General features: G+C 38.3%; 1 long non-coding RNA gene across 1 annotated transcript; it reads right to left on the bottom strand.

Moving 5' to 3' along the window:
• Window positions 1–6,213: 6,213 nt before the first annotated feature.
• Window positions 6,214–10,339, bottom strand: LOC146001213 (uncharacterized). The gene is made up of 3 exons (XR_014443544.1): window positions 10,259–10,339; window positions 9,441–9,554; window positions 6,214–6,847 (listed from the first exon to the last, which is right to left on the bottom strand). It is a non-coding gene; the product is annotated as an uncharacterized LOC146001213 (long non-coding RNA).
• Window positions 10,340–19,627: the final 9,288 nt, after the last annotated feature.

Raw genomic sequence — 19,627 nt, 5'->3', positions numbered from 1 at the left:
ATGAAGAATAAGTGAAGTTCTGTTGCTGCGTAAAGGCAAGTATCCATTCTATTTTTAATATAAAAATAATTATTGTATTTGTTGAATGGAAATACAGTTATGAGTTTATTAAAACCGTATGCACCATTCATAAGCAAGGATGTCTTCGATCTAATCTAATTTAAATTGTTGCGAACATGCGAAATTGTGCGAAGACGCACAATCTAATAAAACGGTGCCTAGTGGTGAAAAAGTTTAGTTTGGTACACAAAAGTTATTCAGGTCTGGATGTTGTGTTACTCACAGACCTCATTTCTATTATTGCTCGACACAAAAATACTCCAAGCAGAAAATAACCACAAAAAAATACAACTTGTGCTTATGTGTGTCTGTATTTTGCTTCTTTTCTATTTTAAGCCACTTTTCTTCATTTTTAGCCTAATTTTGTTATTCTACTGTGAAAGCTTGTATTACGTACTTTGAATCTCCACCTGTATTTAAGAATGATTTTCATTATTGTTACTGTGTTTTTCCAATTTTCCAATTCCATTGTTATAATGATACACATTATTTTCTACTTGAATCGAATTCCGTACATCACTATAAGCACATGTTGAACATGTTTCATTATTATTTAACTCGTTTTTATGTGCAGATCGATTTTTCAACATGTTTCTGTAGGCTTACATCAGTAGGTTAGGGTTGGTGCCCTTAGCGTTATAATTATACTCCTATGTGCATACACATACAGTATTACTAATTTTACATTTTAAGTGGGTTCGGATACTTTAACATTTCCACATGTTCCTTGATGTGCTACACAAATATAGAACATTTTTCATACATCAGTGATTTGTGGCAGAATAGCCTGCACAAGCTACTTTTCACAACAATTCCTCATGAATTAATGCATTCTTTATATTTAAAATGTACAAATTAGTTTCTCGGTAAGAGTTTAGTATATTGGAGACACATTTAAATCGAATATTTTGTTTCGAATGGTTCGTACTTACCAATTGTGTATTGCGGAACATAGTTCAAGGTGCCATTATGCTTTTTACACGAAAAGAGAAAAAAATAATTCACATACAGAGTACTTCTTTTGATTCATTTCTTCGCTTTCGTAACACACAATATGGCGGGCTGAGGTTGACTACCGTAGTGGGTATACAGTGTTTCCAACCTTCTTCACCAAAAATACCTACTGTCATGTTTGTCACTTGTGCAAATTGTACATTATGCACGGGTAGCTGACGGATAGCCCCACGAACCATTTCCTATAAGGTTAGGTTTGGTTAGTTAGGCAAGCATATTTTAAAAAAAGGGATTGGAAACACTGACAGGGGCTTACGTTATCAAACGTACGCAGCATCCGGTTGTCGTAGGGCAAGCAAATGAAAGCAATGGCAATTGTGCGTCGGTGAGATATTTCTCTTAAAAAATACATGATTTCTTGCTCAAATATATTCCACGATGAAAGAAAATACCTTGACGAACATTGTAAACCTTGGAAAAACTCATTTCCGTAAGTAGTTTCTTCTGTAAAATTGAAGAAATGTGTCTCCGATATACTAAACTGTTACCAGTTTCTCTAAATTTACTTTCAGTATTCTAAATGTATTTCTTATCTTTCTGTACAACTTGCAAATTTCATTACACAATCTGAATCATTACCATGTTGTCTAGTGTATTACTTCAGATAGTTATGTATATATTTTTCATTCTAATTCGTTTCATTTTTCTTTCAGCGTTTCAGATTAAGCATTCCCAGAACTCCAATTGAAAGAGGATGGGGAAGTAACATATGGCTTGTGTTTGTGTACGGCTGGTATTGGAGAGGTCTCATCTTGCTGCAATCATCTTCATGCTTGAACCTGGTGTACAATAAAGGGATAATTTATCATGCATTGAAAAAGAAAATGCATGGCTGCTTCCTCATATGTAAACACTACTAACCATTCCAATAAGTATCATGGACTTCGTTGCTTCCGTGCAGAAGAAAAGAAGGTTGGACATGACAAGTGATACCGAAATCACCGATGAAATATCAGTCTCTTGTAAACATTCCGAAACCTACAAAAGACTAGTGAGATGTATTTCTTCAAAATTATGTTATTCAATTTAGGCACCTGGCCAAAATTTAGTGATCAAAAGTGCTTTAATATGCCAGGTTGCACTCAAACTACCTGTATTTGTGCTCAGACTTGGAAAATAAATGTAGTTATATTTTGTGGTCAAGCAGGAAGTTCAAAGTGATTTCAGTACAAATCAGGGATGAACACTGTATCAAACAACTGGTAGTTTCACCATCTGTTTCGCTATTTTTTTAAGCTACTGAGACCAAGTTCTTCCTTTCTCCTGAAGTTTGTAACTAAGGTATAACCCATGAGAGAGTATGAACACAGTCAAAGGTCTTACTACTAATGTCTACATGTCTGTTATTCCTAAACAAAAATTGTCCTTGCATGGGCGCAATACTAGATGGAATGGTTAATAGTATTTGCTGATGCTGTGGGAAGGGAGTATATGGAATAAAGTGCCCATAGTTTGAGAAACTTTACTGTGAATGAGATTTGCTCTGTGAAATCATCTTGCTGAACTAAAGACAATGGTCTCATCAAGTTGAAACTAGATTATCCCTATTACTTTCAGGTACAAAGACAAATTTACAGAGAAGAAAATGTTCATATGTAGGATTCTGGGGGATGTTGAAATGTGTACTGTACTAAAAGACCAGGCATTCCAAATCAAACATGCATAGATATTGTCTTGTCAGCAAGGGTGCTGTGACACTACCATTAATAAGTATAGTGCTCGTTTTCGTTATATATGTGATTGATTGGTTTGGTTTATATTACTTCGCTTTTCTGTCAATTTTGGCTAATTGCAAAGGTGAGGATGAATGGTAATGAGATTAAATTGATGAAGGGATTTTCAAAAAAGAGCACCAATGCCTTGACTGGGATTCAAATCCGACAACCCTAGCATTGTAGCTTGCTGTGCTAACCACTCCGCCACTGAGACTGGCTGTTATAAATGTGAGTTTACATAGTTTTCGGTAATGTAGAAAATTAGAGCATCTACTTAATGCAGCATGTGCTCCAGTTTTGTTCTGGGATTTCAAGTGGAATGATGTGAATTTATTCAGTTGCTTTGTTTATCACAAGAATGTTCTTGAGCTGTTAACATGTTCACTTTAGCTGATGATGTTTTAAAAATGAAAACTGGTTTTAAAATTAAGTTTGTTGCTGCAGCCGCGGTGGCTCAGTCGGTAACGTGACTGACTACCATGCTAAAGGTCCCGGGTTCGATCCCCGGCCGGTTCAAATCCGGGAACTTTTCTAACGGTGGAAGTGGCCCCGGCGCCCACCCAGCGTCGAATAACATGGGTACCTGGGGGAAACCCTGGGGGGTAAAGGCGGTCAGGGGCGTGATGCTGATCACATCACCCCCACTCACGACCGGATCAAGAAAGTGTGGGGCGTTACCCCCACACCCCCTATACGCCTTCATGGCGTGGTGCTATGCACAGGGGAGCACTTTACTTTTTTTTACTTTTTAACCATTCAATCAAATTTTCAACAGTGCTATTGATACATAAGGTTTTTTATGTGACCATCACATTCATTGAAACAAAATAAAATAAATACAATTGATACCTGTCTACCCACAAAAATAAACTAAAGTGCAGAAACGTGCATAACTAAAACAGTAAATTTTTCAAAAAAAATTCTTTTCTACTTAGTTTATTACGTACAATAAAAGTGTTTGCTAAAGTAGAAATTTTGTTTGGGTATTTTCATCCTTCATTTGAAGTATGTTTGGTACCCTTAACCCTCTGTACCTGTGAAATGTTTTGCTGTGAACATTTTCAGTTGTTCTTAGCTCTCGGAAACATGTTTTTGTGAAGTAAAGTACATTTGATACCTTAACGTGTTACTTTACTGTGAAGGAGCACAGCCCAAAGACTTCCCGGCAGTGAATATAGCACCCAATAAGACATTCCACAACTATGTTGGGGGCCTTAGGTTTGGAGCTTATAGAAAGTTCCATGTTTTTCATTATTTTAGTGTGCATACAAGCATTTTTTACTAATAAAAAGCAGCAAAAGTATTCGGAGATGGCAGGTTTCTACTTGTGCTGGCCATAATTTGGGTTCAAATATCTGTTATTTGAGTTTTCTGCATGCAATAATCAATTATATATTTCGTAAAGCATCAAAATTGGTTGATTAAAAAGGAAAACATTAACTCTCGAAGTGGTACAATGGTTTAAAAGTACATTTCTTCTTATTTTCTGGTGACAGTGGTTTCTGTAACAAAGCTACCTTCATTCATTTGTTGGAACTTGAAAGGACAAATTATGTGGACTGTTCCTTTCAATTATACGAAATGTTTCTATTTGTGCTTGAAAGTGTTCTCAATTTATTTTCAAACATACAATAATTCACAAGCAAAATATATTTCAAATCTTCCTGCAACCCTTTGGCTGACATCCTATGGGTGCGGATGAAAATCTGCTTGGATGTCTTTGTGCTGCTGGCATGAGAAGCGAGACATTCGTGAATGGCTTTTCTGAAAGATCTCTGGTGGTGATTGTTGTGTGCATCAAAAGGAAGGAAATGTACTTTACAATTAAGGTGCTGACATTTATCATAGATGAGGTTGACATACATGGTGAACCTTTCTTTTGGTAGCTCTGATAGAGTCCTGGTCGTGCCTGTATTTTTTGCTTAAAATTTTACTTGGTGAACCATCGTCTATGTGAAATGAAATTTCATCCTAACTTGGCTAGCAAAAGTTAATTCTGTCACCATTTCCCACCCCCTGATACTTTATCAGTTTAGCAAAAGTTAATTCTGTCACCATTTCCCTCCCCCTGATACTTTATCAGTTAGCGTTGTTTACACAGCCACCCTTCAGTCTTAATGGTTGTGGAAAGCACCATAGAAGCTGAAGGGCTCTTATTTGGTTGTGAACAACGTAACATATTCATTTGCTCTACTGAGAGGAAATGAAGGTTCTTGAGTATATGTACTTGAAATTTAATTGCATGAGGTGAATTGGTCACACAATGAATGCTGTATTCAGCAAAAACCCAATGCCACAGAAACAGCACAACAATCACCCATGTTGATATCCCAAGAAAACCAATTATCACCCATGTTGTTTTGTTATACATTTTACCTCAAACAGGAAGTTCCATGGCTCCGAAAACTTTTCCATCTCTTCATAAAATGTGCCACTACTATATTCTGGAAAATAATTTTTCTTGTATGTACGCATTGCTTGCATTGTAGAATTATTTCTCTTGTAGTCTACAGTCATTACAAGCATAAAAACACAGTTTTTCATTGTGACGTTTCAGCAGATCATATGCTCCCTTAATCAGACTGTTATTTTTAGTTTTATTTACATTTATTCAAAAATAAATGTCTGATGAAGGGAGCATTCGTGTAACCGGTTCAGTTATTGCAGGATTCACCAAATCAAAACTGACAAGCAATTAAGCTAAACCTGCTGTACCTTTTTTTTCATTGCAGGCAGCACTTTGGTCAATATTTTAACAAGCACTACAGCAGAGCCGCTCTTGGTCACACACAACTAAACCTTGACATTGACTGCCATGCTGGGGGCATATTTAAATATATTTTACAGAAAAAAATAACTTACATTAGTGTGCAGAGATACCAATCACACTGCCAACCTCAACTTTCATTAGAGCAGTTATACTCTCAAGTAAAATTAGATATTTTTACCAATCCAATATTTCTCTAAACAGTCTGTAATTTACTGCAATTATATTAATTTTGTGAACCTATATAAATTAAGTCCTCCTCTGTGCCCGTGCCTTCTAAGGCACCTTGCTTTGGATGGCAGCTGCGGGACGGTATGGGTTCGATCCCAAGTTCAGTCTCCAGGAATTTTCGGCCGGTGGCAATCCACCATCATGAGGAAATTGGGGAGCTCCGAATGAGTAAGCGTAATCCGGTCACGAAGACCTACTACAACGGTTGGGGATACGTCACGCTGACCGCCCGACTATTCCAATCCTGGTTGAAGATCTCCACACTTAGTGGTGATGAAGGAAAGCATAGGAGGGAGGCCGGTAGGTAAGCCAAGGCCCTTCATGGGCTGTTACGCACAGGATTGTTATTTTTATATAAATTAATAAGTCCTACTTTTCTATAATAGTACTTTATTTGTATCCAAAAATATTTCATATGGAGAGACATACACACTTTCCAGAGAAAAAAAATTACAATTATTAGAAATATTTATGCATATGGGTTGATCTGTGAATAACCAAACTGCACCATACACAATAGTATATTTAGAGAATAGATTAGTTTGAATTCATTGCATGGGTTTAGCAATTCCACTGTTGTCAAAACAACATTCGTAGCTATTCATTGACAAACAAAAAATTGTTAAAGCACAACACACTTGAAAAATTTTGTTTGTGTTACATCACCTGTTTTAGCACTGACAAATTGGGCAGGTATTGTTGATATCAGGATACTATATTTTCTGTAATGAAACAAACATATCCAATCACCTGCTCGACTTGTTTTCTGAAATTTGCCAGTTTCCTAGTGTATTGCAGATAGAAAGTCATATATACACGACATTTGACCACTTGTCTACTATTCAGGATGCTGAACAACTCCCATGTGCACTCAACACAGGGAAACCGCCATTAAAATGGTTAACTTGCTGGGACCACTATAAAACTGCACTCTCATTGAAAGTCTTCAGTAAAATTTGCTTTTTGACACTTGAAATACTTTGCAAGTTCCTGTAATCTGACATCACAGTGTCAATATGTTCCAGGGTCATGTCTGTCTGCCATGCAGTATATTCAAATCCTAAAAAATAAAAGAGTATAAATAGTACATGTATCACAAAGAGAAAAATGAAAAAAAAAATATATATATATGGTTGGGGTGGACCAATGTGATATGCTCACGTTGGCTGCTACTAATGCTTAACGGTTAGGGCTGTCCCATTCGTAACAAACTGTGATTATAAAAATATATATCGTACACATAAATGGAAAAAAGTTTAATCTGCACTGTGTCATGCATTTGGCTCCGACTATGGGATATGCATAGGTTTGGGTCTCCTGGGGGAAGCATAACAAATTTTCCCAAGATTTCAGCCTGTGTATGGAACCCATGGCCCCCAGCCATCGTGAGGAAATTGGGGAGCTAAGAAAGAGTAGTGTAACCTGGTCATGGAAACCCACGACAATGATCAGGGGTTCGTCACGACCCGTCATGCCATGGGAAAAAGAAACTTTCCCACTGATCTCTGGATTTTTCATTTTTGTTTACACAGGATTATTAAAAAAAAGAAACACACACACCAGCTTGATAACAGCAGCATGTGAAATGCTAGCATGGTTTTACAGCAATAATGTCCTATGAATAGTATTCTGGTTTCGTTAGCAAAAAAAAGTCATTTCACTCAATACATTACAGAGGTAAGGAAATTCTAAATCTAATGAATTACATTTCAATATGATGAAAATAACAACTTAGTTTGTTACATTTATTGTTACTTTTCCCTACAAAATTAATACATGCTTTTCGTAGTTTGGATTTCATACATTTATAACGGATATTAGAAACTATTACTAGTATATGTAGAAATACTGTGTGTCTGAAAACACTCCCGTTAATGGTTGCATGGATCCCTATTGTGCTCCACTGAAATGTGAGCTTTATAACAAGTCAACAATGGATATATTTCACATAATGGATGAACAGACTTTCTGCACTCTTCCACGAAGGTACAGTGGGATCCACGAGTATTACCATGCAAATTGTCCATCGCCATGTTCGTTCACTTTCTTTGACCCAATGAGAGCTTCAAGAATTAAAAGAAAAGTCAAAACAAGCTGTTGACAACTTCTGCACCAGCATACATGAAAATACATCGCTTAAAAACACTTAGGATTAAGAGAAAAATTAATTAAAATAGTCATGGACAATTTTCACGGTAATACTCATGGATCCCACTGTACACTGGGAGTCAAAGTGATTAGTGTTGCCAAACTACAGATGCATGTGAAAATAAACAAGTGGATCAATACCGTAATCCCACAACCATGTTAAAAAATTGATTTTTTCAAACATTTACTGGAATCATTTATGGCATAAGTGTGTCATTATGTACTAGAACAAGAATTGTGGCCTTCTAAATCCATGAAACTTGACATTATAAAATATATATTAACTGTGGTTACATGCGCAGTAAATACAAATTGGATGATGTTATTAAGGCAAGGGGAGTTTAGGTGTGCATCAAGTTCATATGAACATAAAATCTTAAGATTGAATATAACTTAAGGACCTCAAAAGGGAAGTTACTTCCACAGAGCCATTTTCTAAATACTTTCTAAAATAATGTCATGCATTTCATCTCCGATATTGTAAATCAGCAAGAAATTTGTTATTTAGAAGCAGATTTTTTTTAGCAGCAAAGTATTGTGAGTATTGTCAGTTATAAACACAGCAAATCTCAATCAGTGGTTATTCACTAACTTGTTATGTAGCTACATTAACCATCCAACTTTCATGTTAGTTCTAGTGTTGCCCACGAGACGAGACTTTGGCCTGTCTCGCCTCAAAAATATTCATTTGTCTTGGGACACATGATCAATCTCGTCTCGTCTCGAATTTTTAAAAGCCTGTCCCGCGGGCAACACTAGTTAGTTCAGTTTCATAGTCATAGAAGAGAGGATTCTCAGTATCTTCCAGTCAACCATGTTCTTAACTGCTTAGAATAAGTTCAGACAGTGACGTTACCTTATCTCTTGTTTATTTTGTTTCAGTTTTTAAAGTCTAGTGAATACTGGTGTCATGATTTATGTAATACATTCAATCGTAACTGTTAGAGGTCTTTAGTTTGAGATTGAGTTTTGTTTTAAGTCCACTTTTATGCACAGATAGACTAATTGGGACTGGACCTACAGTTTAAAGCGGAATCTGGAACACTATATGCCTCCAACTAGGTATCGAGCCTGGGATGCTTTCATTACAAGGTGACTGCATTACCGCTATGCCATCGGGGAGGCTGCTATGGGTTTTAGTGATGATGACATGGAAGGTTTTGTTAATACAAGGTATATGTGTCAGACACAGAGGAATAAGTTGACGTTCCAATGTTTTGTTTGCTACATATTTTTAAAAATGCAGATTATATTAGTACTTACATTACTGATGTGTATATATTAATTTTTAATTTTGTTGGCCTCTGAAATTGTCAGTATTGGACCAATGGTTATAAATTAGTGGAACACCTCTAAATGTAAATTTTACCACATATCAATGAAAAATAGAATGCCTACATTTGCTTCCATGTGTGGTAAATAAGTTTTTTCTACATTTCTTTTTCAAAAATAACATTTCTTAAATTTTGGAAATCATGAATAAATGTGTTTAAAAAGACACTCACCCTCTCCACTGTATTCTGCCCTTCTTGGGAGAAAGTCTTGCTTGATGCAATTCCTGACTCTGGCCTAGGAAATGGAAATTCTGCAATATCTTGCCACTGCCAACTAGTAGCTGCCTGTTGCAAAAAAGCAAATATAAACATCACTAAACATTCAAAAAATGTTCGAATTTAGTTCTACATTATCAGTACTCAGTAGTAAGTGTGTATACATTTGCATTTTATATCCATTCCATTATTTCAAAATTTCTCTATACATTTTGTAACTCTGATCAACACGAAACGTATTCTTGTAGTTAAACATAATTCAGGTTAGCTGCTAGTGTTCTATTTCTCAATTATGACCTTTAAAGTGCTTCTGTATTTTCAATTTAATTTTTGTTGCACCGCTTTTCTATCATATGGATCAATCGCGACAATAACTGCGAACTTATGACATATATATGATGAGACAATCATATATTAACGCCTTACCCCATGAGCATTAAAGTGCTTTTATATTATTTTTTACACAAGAAAAGGGCAAAGGCAATGTTTTCCGTGGATATAGCACCGTGTCATGAAGGCAACTTAGAAGAACATTGGAAAAACCTATTGTATTTTTTTAAATATATTTTTATTTACACCTTGTACTACTGCAATACAATATACATTGACAAATATGTCTTCAACAAAGTCAAGCATGCGTACGCGGAATCCAATATTTCCTTAAGAAATCGAAAAAAATGCATTGACTAACAACGGCATATTTACATCGCTGATTACTGTTATTTTAATGTGCAAGTTTATAATAATAATAATACAAATCGTAACATACTCACCCTAAGATGGCCCGGAATGTAAGTATTCTCTTGCATCTCACATTATCCTTGTCTCAAGTACCAAAAGCAAACATATATATACACATCCATCTTCGACAATTTTGGTAACGACTCGACCGAACGACTGATCTCGGTTGGGTATGAGCCATAGACAAACTACTAGGAGGTATGAGCTGCCGAGTGCTGGCGAACGGAACGACTCGAGAGCCAGCGAACGAGTGAGTTTCAATAATACGGTATATTCGATGTCGTTTGTCTTGCAACCGACTTCAGCCACCAACTCGTCAGCTAGCTACCGTAACGAGTTTCAATAATAAGCTCCCAGTTCTGCGCGCTCTGGATGGTTCCACTCGAAAATGATCCGCTAGAGGCGCTGGTGTTGAACCCGGTGCTTGGTATTCGACTGCTTATAATGGAAGTAAATGGAGTTTTCGCTGCAACGTCTGATTCTTTTGCATGAAGCATTTCTATGAATGTGATAATTGCTATGATATTTGGTACAGTGGTCGCGAAGATATTAACGAACATTCTAGACAGTCGACCACGTCCTGTTATCGTCATACTTTCGTTAATAATACGGGAGAAAAAATACGCGTGGAATGCTCTTGGCAACTAAATTTTTGTATATGAATTAGGTTCATTATTATTATTATCATCATCATTTTTTCTAAAGATATACACACTGAAGCATTTGTATTTTGGATATTTACTGTCTCTTTTCTTCCGCTTTAAACTAATCGCGGCGATGATGATAATGATGATTCCATGAAACGACAAGGGGAACCCAACAAAACTTTCTTAGTGCCATCGACATGAGTGTAAGGAAACTTTCAAACCAATGGGACAAGCGACACGGGATGTTCACACTGTCACACTAGTGACACACACTTCCAGACTGTAAAATAGCATTCATTGCACATGAGGGTCCAAACAGCAAACGACACGTTCATATGGCGTATTCGCGTGCTAGTTGTTACTTCGGTCGAATAGCTCCTTAAAGGAAGGGTGCTCAGACCGAAGCGACGCGCTAGGAGGGGAGTTCCCAACTAAGTGACAAGCGACATGGTGCCTTCAGTCTATTGGCAAGCGTTCGCTGCTAATTGTGCGAACAACAGATAGGCGACACGAAAAACCGCACATTACAACAACAGATCTAGGCGACACGATAAGTCACACATGTCGCTTTGTCGCTTGTGCGTCGCTCAAACTGGGCCATTTCCTCAATCGCTTACAACATGTTGCCGTGGTTTGTTGTTCGCGCATGCGCGATGCAATGAATGTCTTGCTTTAGGGAGATTGTGCACCAAAGCCACAAGGGGCACGCAATACTTGTCGCTTGAGGATTTCACCAACCGAACGCTGGCCTGTGCTTCCCGTCATGCCGCTACGATGTGAAATGTTGCTCTTGATTGGCTCGTTTCCAAGCAACATGTGTCGCTTCGGTGTGAAAGTTGTCTTGGACCGAAGGACCCGTGTCTCTTTGGTGTGAAATCCTCGTATCGTTTGTCGCGTGTCGCTTTGGTGTAAAATCTCCTTGAGGAAACGGTGCAGCCAGAGCTTGTGTTCCTACGGTTCGAAAGGCTGCATTGATTACGGACTGCTCGATTCCAAGCGACACTTGTGGTTTGTCGCCTCGGTATGAAATATCTCTCAGGATACTATTTATATTCTAATAACATAGAAAAATAAAACTCTAGTACACAATCCAACACCTGACGTCCGGAATCACTTTGCGATGTTTCTTCTTGTGTTACGCATGCTATTTATTTATTAATTTTATTTTACTTTTCTTTCCAAATTAATGTCATTTCGTGACTGCAAATCACTGCACAAATATAACTGTTTCCATCAATTCACGTACCGCCTTTCAAGAGACACAAATCTAATTACATAATATATTCCAAAAACTAGCAAAGCCGCATTACTTTCATAAGAAAATTAGCACCGACATTGATCGCACTGCCATCTATGTTTCTCATCCGTCTGGGGAACCAGTTTCTTGGGTCGTTTTCCACAGTACGTCATTCTAGGTGCTGTAACACCGTCTATAAAGTAAATGCCATCTAGCGTGAGCATTGAGAAACAAGTAGTTCCTCGTTGAAATCTTCCGCACATTCGGATTTTCAGCGCTGAATCCATCAGATTCCACCTCTTCCACCACAAACAGGGGCAGGCCCGTAGCTAGAGGGGGGGGGGCAACTGCCCCCCCCTGAGACCCTGCCTTGCCTCCCCTATGAAAATATAGAACACATTCTTATCCGGAATTCTCACTATTCTTATATCCTATATTGCTCTAACAACACAACAAAGACACTCATTGATTTGGTTATTTATTGAGGAAGGTGTGTTGGATTCTGTACTGTCATAACAGAATTGGGAAAAAATCCCTTTCAAGATCCAGATTTCTGAGAATGATTTCCAGATTTTCAGTATCTAGAACAGTTGGGAAATTCTGAATGGTCTTGTATTATTAAGGGTGCGTAATGTGCTTGGATGTGTTTTCTTGGATTTCTATGAAGTTTGAAATGCTCATTTTGTTTTGTTTCTCACATATACCTTTTGGTAATAGTGATGCATGTGGTAGGGAGAGAGAGAGTGGATATTTGATTTTTCTTACTTAACGCCTCTGTTATGCCACTTCTAGTTAATCGCGACGATGGAACGAATGATGATATGAAATTGATTTAGGGACACTCACAAACAACACCCATGCCCAGGCTGGGGTTTGCACAGCTACCCCTGTCATCGCAGTGCGTTGTGTGATATGTGTGATATGGGTTACACCAGGTATCTTTTGGAGTGTAAATAGAAAAGTTTCTAGGAAGGTTTTGCAATACACCTTTCATTTTCAAAATCTTTGAAAATACTTTCCACCACTTCTTCATCCTTCAAAACCATTCGTCGAACCAACTCTTCCATATTTCCTCAGGAAAGTGGGTACACTCGTCATCCCACACCCTTAGAAGCTTCTTTTCATTGGAAAACCTATTCCTTTTAGCCTGTTATCGACGTGAGGAAACAGTGCAGAGTCGCATGGAGCGAGGTCTGAACCGTAGGGAGGATGCTCCAGCACATTCAGCCCCGTATGTGCCAAATAATCGATGCAAACTTTGGAGCGGTGCTCAGGAGCGTTGTCATGGTGGTAAAACTAAGCGTCTGCCTTTGAGCGTGGACGAGTGTTTTTGATAGCTTGAACTACTCTGGGCAGGCACTCCTCGGTGTACCACTTCGCGGTGACGGTCTTCTGTGTTAATAGCACCACGTGCTCCACAACTCCCTTTACAGTTACTGATCGAAATTCTTGCACAGACACGAACGTGTTTTCATAACTTTTTTCTAAGGTAAAGCCAGGTTTCATCGCCTGGTAAGATGCTGTAGCGAGATGTTACATTTTCCTCAACACACTTCAACTTGTCACAACGTGCGACCTTCTGTTGCACCATATTGCAAAACTTTACTAGTACACTTTAGTAGAGCAGTGTCCCCGGTTGGCCAACCGAAAATGGGGCTCGGTGGGGCTCGCAGTGTTGCCAACTCCTCACTCGAAAAAATCACCAAGGTTTTTGTTTTTGGGTATAACCTAACCTCAAGCAAGGAGTTGGCAACACTGCGAGAAAGCCTCAAGCAGTATTGCCAGCTCCTCACTCGAAAAAATCACCAAGGTTTTTGTTTTTGGGTATAACCTAACCTCAAGCAAGCTGGCAACACTGCTTGAGGCTTGTTTTAATGGTTTGCTTTTGTAAGGCATGAGTCTTATTTTCTTGCAGTGTTGCCAACTTCTTACTTGAAAAAATCACCAAGGTTTTTGTTTTTGGGTATAACCTAACCTAAAGCAAGGAGTTGGCAACGCTGCTTGAGCCTCATTTTCTTGCAGCGTTGCCAACATCTTACTCGATAAAATCACCAAGGTTTTTATTTTTGGGTCTAACCTAACCTAAAGCAAGAAGCTGGCAATACTGCTTGAGGTTTGTCTTGTAGTATTGCCAACATTTTACTCGAAAAATCACCAAGGTTTTTTTTGGGTCTAACCTAACCTAAAGCAAGCTGGCAACACTGCTTGAGGCTTGTCTTGCAGTGTTGCCAACATCTTACTCGATAAAATCACCAAAATTTGTTTTTGGGTCTAACCTAACCTCAAGCAAGGAGCTGGCAATACTGCTTGAGGTTTGTCTTGCAGTATTGCCAATATTTTACTCGAAAAGTCACCAAGGTTTTTATTTTGGTCTAACCTAACCTAAAGCAAGGAGCTGGCAATACTGCTTGAGGTCTGCCTTACAGTGCATAAAGCAATTTGCCAACCTACTGATATTTTCGCCATAGCTTTTTACAAAAAAGAGAGAGAGGAGAAAAAGAGAGAGAGGAAAGAGTTAAACAACCGACAATGCTGCCAACACCTACCTACAGCTTTTTTTACTTGGCAAGGGTTTAGCCAATTTAGCAAGGAGTGCTGGCAACAAATATATACTGCCGTAAAAGAGAGAGATGGATGGATGGCAACACAGTATGTGTGTGCGTGTGTGTGTATAATATGTAGCATTATTAACTAGAGTGTGTTGGCAACCCATCTACAACTAAAAAAAAGATAGAGATACCAACATTGCCGTAAGATAAAGAAAGAGAGACCTATTGCGATTTTTGTAAACCTCTCTTGGGGGAAACACGATGTGCTATACACACGTGCGCGCTGGTGCTTCTTATTATTTTTCGTATTGTGAGGCAAACAAACAAATAAATAATTGTTGTTTTTTAGGATGCCTGGCCCCTAACCTCGCCAGGGTGCGTGGTGCCCAACCCAAAAAGGTTCTAACGGCTGCGGCTGTAGATAACCGCACCTCTGTAGGGTTTCACGTGTTTTTTTTTTTTGTATGGTAGTGGTGGTGTCGGCAATAGTGGGTGGGTTAATTGTTGTTGTAGTATTTTGGCTATTTGGCAAAGTGCTACTGGTAACTGGAGAAGTTAGCGTGGGAACGTGAGCCGGTGGCGTCTGATTGTCTCCTGTGTTATTGTTCCCACCCGAAGGTCTGCTCCGCCCAACTCCGGCCGGTTTTTGTACGGGTGACCTCGTCGGTATTGTGTTGATTCCGCCGGGTATTGATTAACATCTGGCGAATCCGGGGCGTGATACATGCCAGGGCTTTTGTCTGCTTTTTCGCTATTCTTCTTGCTGGATTTTTTATAGTATGCCAAGGTGACCCATATTATGACGACTACAATACAGAAAATTCCAAAGGCAGCGATCCAAATCATGATGGATGGGTGTGTTGTTTTTTTGTTATTATTTATTGTCAAAAGCCATGTACACGTAACTCAAACCAACCTTGGAATTTTAGCTACCGACCGGTATAAATTTTTATTAGAAACCCCGCGCACATCAGTTGCAGTCGAGTATTGCTACTGGGTAGTCGCATAAAAGTGTATGCTATACCAAGTGTAATAGAAACCGAATTAGTTTGGTCTGTCAGGTGAGTACCATATCAGCATAAGTTATACGCACACAAGTTGCTTGACCAGTTATAAAACTAAAATTTACGCAATTATACTACTGTTTTTGTGTGTGTTAAATTGCTAGCAGCTTTTTGTAGGTAAGTTTTGTTTTTTGTTATTTTTTTTGCATGTGTGTGTGTTAATAATAATTGCGAGCGGCGTTAGTGAACAGAAAGTGTTGTTTTGATTGAACAGCGAAATTATGCTAAACAAAAAAATATGAGCATATATAACATGAGCTTGAAAAAAAACTATTCTTCATTGCAAATAACATAAAAGCGAGGTAACAATTGGAGGGAGAGGGGGTAATGATTATGATCATGTTAGTTTACTTATAGTGGATAGTATTGACGCGTGTACACTGGGTTGGATTTTGTTGTTTTTAAGTCTATTTTATGCACAGTAAGGCTAATCGAAACTGGGTCTATAGTGGGATCCGAACCACTTCCACTGGGTATCGAACTTGGAGTTTACAATTATACAAGTGTACAGGGGAAATTTTATTTTTTTTGAATTTGTTGATACTCTCGATTGGATTTTGTTGTTTTAAGTCTATTTTATGCATAGTAAGGCTAATCGAAACTGGGTCTACAACGGGATCCGAACCACCTCTGCCGGGTATCGAACTTGGAGTTTAAAATTATACAAGTGTACAGGGGGAAACTCTATTTTTTGAATTTGTTGATACTCTGGATTGGATTTTGTTGTTTTTAAGTCTATTTTATGCACAGTAAGGCTAATCGAAACTGGACCTACAGTTTCAAGAACCACTTGTACCTCTACCGGGTATCGAACTCTTGATTACAAGACTATTGCCGTGCTATCGCAGAGGCTAGTGGAAGTACTGATTGATTTGATGTTTTAAGTCTATTTTATGCACAGTAAGGCTAATTGGGACTGGACCTACAGTTTCAAGAACCACTTGTATGGGTATCGAACTCTTAATTACAAGGTTATTGCTGTGCCATCGTAGAGGCTAGTGGAAGTACTGATTGATTTGATGTTTTAAGTCTACTTTATGCACAGTAAGGCTAATTGGGACTGGACCTACAGTTTCAAGAACCACTTGTGTAGGTATCGAACTTTTGATTACAATGCTACCGCTGCGCCATCGCAAAGGCTAGTGGAAAGTACATAGTTATTCGAATCTTATTTATTTAAAATATTTAGTTTTTATGCACGCTTATTGATTTTTAAACCTAAAGTTAAATAAAATCTGGCAATTATATCCAAATATACTTATAGCTACAACGAGCATTCACAAAAAATAGCTTGAGATTTTTTTTGTTACGTAAACAAAATAGTCGACATGCCAAATATGAACAGGCTATATAGATTTGAGAGATGGATAGAAAAAAAAGTTAATTAAAATTTAATTTCATGATTGCAACACGAAACTTAATAATTGATTGATTGATTGATTTAGTTTATTTTAATTTTGTGTTTTGTGCCTCTTAGCTAATTTGCGAAGATGGGGATGAGTGGTGAAATTGATAAAAATCGATATTCACAAACAACCATACCCGACCGGGATTTGAAGCCGGAACTCTTGGCGTTACAGCGTGATGTGCTAACCACTCGGCCACGGGCAAGTACTAGTATATACATAAACCAAAGTTACATAGTTCTAAGCCCCATAGGAGTCGAGAAAATCAATATCTTGGAAAACGTCTTAAGACAAATATCTTAATCTTTAAGAAAGTCGACTTCCGGTCTGTCAAGATGTTACTTCCGGTCTGTCAAGAAAATTTTCTTAAGACATTTGTCTTAAGATGTTTTCCAAGACATTGATTTTCTCGGCTCCTAATTGACCTAGGATGATGATTTTAGGTTTGTTGGATAGGATTTGACGAAAACTATTCGACTAGCAAATAAAATCGATTCCACTCCCTCAAGTTTTAAAAATATAGACAATTTTTTTATTTTTTTTGAGAAACTTGATTTGCCGGATTAGTTTTTACCCTATTTCGAAAATTTTAATGATATTTGATAAAAAATTGAATGTACTCTACAACCTATTGGAAACATAATGATTAGTGCTTACTGTTTTCGAGTTATTTTAAATTTAAATTTCAAGATGTAATTTCTAAGTTGTTTTGTAACTCGTAAACTATAGGTCGTAGAAAACCCATTCTTGTTTTATCTGCTATTGCCCGACGAATACTATAAACACAAATAATGTTTATTGCTTGATTTAAAAAAATAAAGATCGAAAATAATTTTGTTTTCTGAAAATAAAAAAATGTGTGTATGGAAAAAAAATACAATTGTGTAATTTTTTATGATGTATATTTGCATGTAAAAATAAGTATACCTGAAAGTTTTAGAATTTCAAAATAGCTATATATATTTGCTATTATATCAGCCAAAATAATAGAATATATATAAACAAGTATATTTTCATAGTTTCATACCTCTACTAGATTGGTGGAAAAATATACTAATGGGCAATAAAATCTGAAGAAAATTTGTGTTTAAGAAAAATAAAACTAAATAGAATTACACATGCATACAATATTTATTGTGTTTTTTTTCTATCTACAATTATATTTTTCTTATATATTTTTTTAATTTTTTTATAGAGTTGATTAAAGCACATATTTGAGGAAGGCAACACCACCCATATATAAATAAACATACCCCGAAAAAAATGCGCTCCATGAAAAGTTGCCCTGTGTGCAAAAAAACTATATCGAGCAAACATTTTGCAAGACATTGTCGCACCTGCGTGCCAGGCAAGCATTTGGCTGCCACCGAACTGTGTTCCGGATGCAATAAACACATTACAATTGCGTATGCCAAGAAGCATAAGCTTACTTGTCTAAGCAAAAATACATCTGGGGCCCAGCCTTCGACCAGCTCAACCAAGAGGAAAGTTGAAGCCGACTCGCCACCATCCGTCAAGCGCATCAAGACTGTGGCGAAAGCAGACCGGTCTGCTTTCCAGCGTTTGTTAGAGGACTTTCCTCTTACTTCGGAGGGCTCATGCGATGTGCGTAGCTTTTTGGAGAACGTGCAAGCCCAAATTATTTCCATCCTCGGCGATGCGCTTGCAACGCACTCCACTAAATTCTACGCATCGCTACGTTGCTGGTACAAGAAGCCGTCTGGTGAAATTTACAGGTTCTGCCACAACACCAAGGCAAAGGCGCTGCATCTGGCGGATGTCGACAACCTCAAGGTCATCTACAGCAAGTTTGTCGAGGAGCTGCTGGCAAAGCAAGAAGAACATGAAGCTAAGGGCTCGGGGGGTTCGCTGTGTGGGGAGCCTCACGAACTGCGCGTCAAACTTTCCAAGTTTGTGCCTCTCTTCGCCTCCAGCTACGTCCCCTTACCATCTGCCATCGCGACAAAGATGGCCGTCCTGAACATTCAGAACAGTGACGCCAAGTGCTTCATATGGTGTGTGCTTGCAGCGTTGCACCCTGTTCACTGGAAAAAACAACCACACCGAGTTAACCACTACCTACCCTACGAGCCAGAGCTGGAAGATGCCATTGCTGGGATTGACTACCCGGTGGAGGTCTCGGACATTCGCAAATTCGAGGCCCGTACACACAACCCTCGGTTGGCCATCAATGTTTATGGCCTCACTGACGAAAATGTGGTGTACCCCATCCGGGTGAGCGACGTAGACGACGACGGTGCGCAGGAAATTCATCTTCTGCTCATCAAGGACGAGACCCACCACCATTACACCCTCATCCGTTCCCTCTCTCGGCTTGTTTCGAGCCAGCTGAGCAGTGATAGTCACCACATAGAAGTTTGTCGCAGGTGTTTGTCTATATTTCGTAATCGAGAACGGCAGGATTATCAACGCATCAGAGGTCCCAACATCGCTGCCGAGAAGCTCGCTAGCCACAAACTTTATTGTAATGCCAACGA

Source organism: Lepisma saccharinum, chromosome 17 (genome assembly GCF_977018435.1).
Source record: "Lepisma saccharinum chromosome 17, izLepSacc3.1, whole genome shotgun sequence".
Classification (NCBI taxonomy): domain Eukaryota; kingdom Metazoa; phylum Arthropoda; class Insecta; order Zygentoma; family Lepismatidae; genus Lepisma; species Lepisma saccharinum.
The sequence above is the reverse complement of the archived record's forward strand: the minus strand, read 5'-3'. Positions and strand labels throughout refer to the sequence as shown.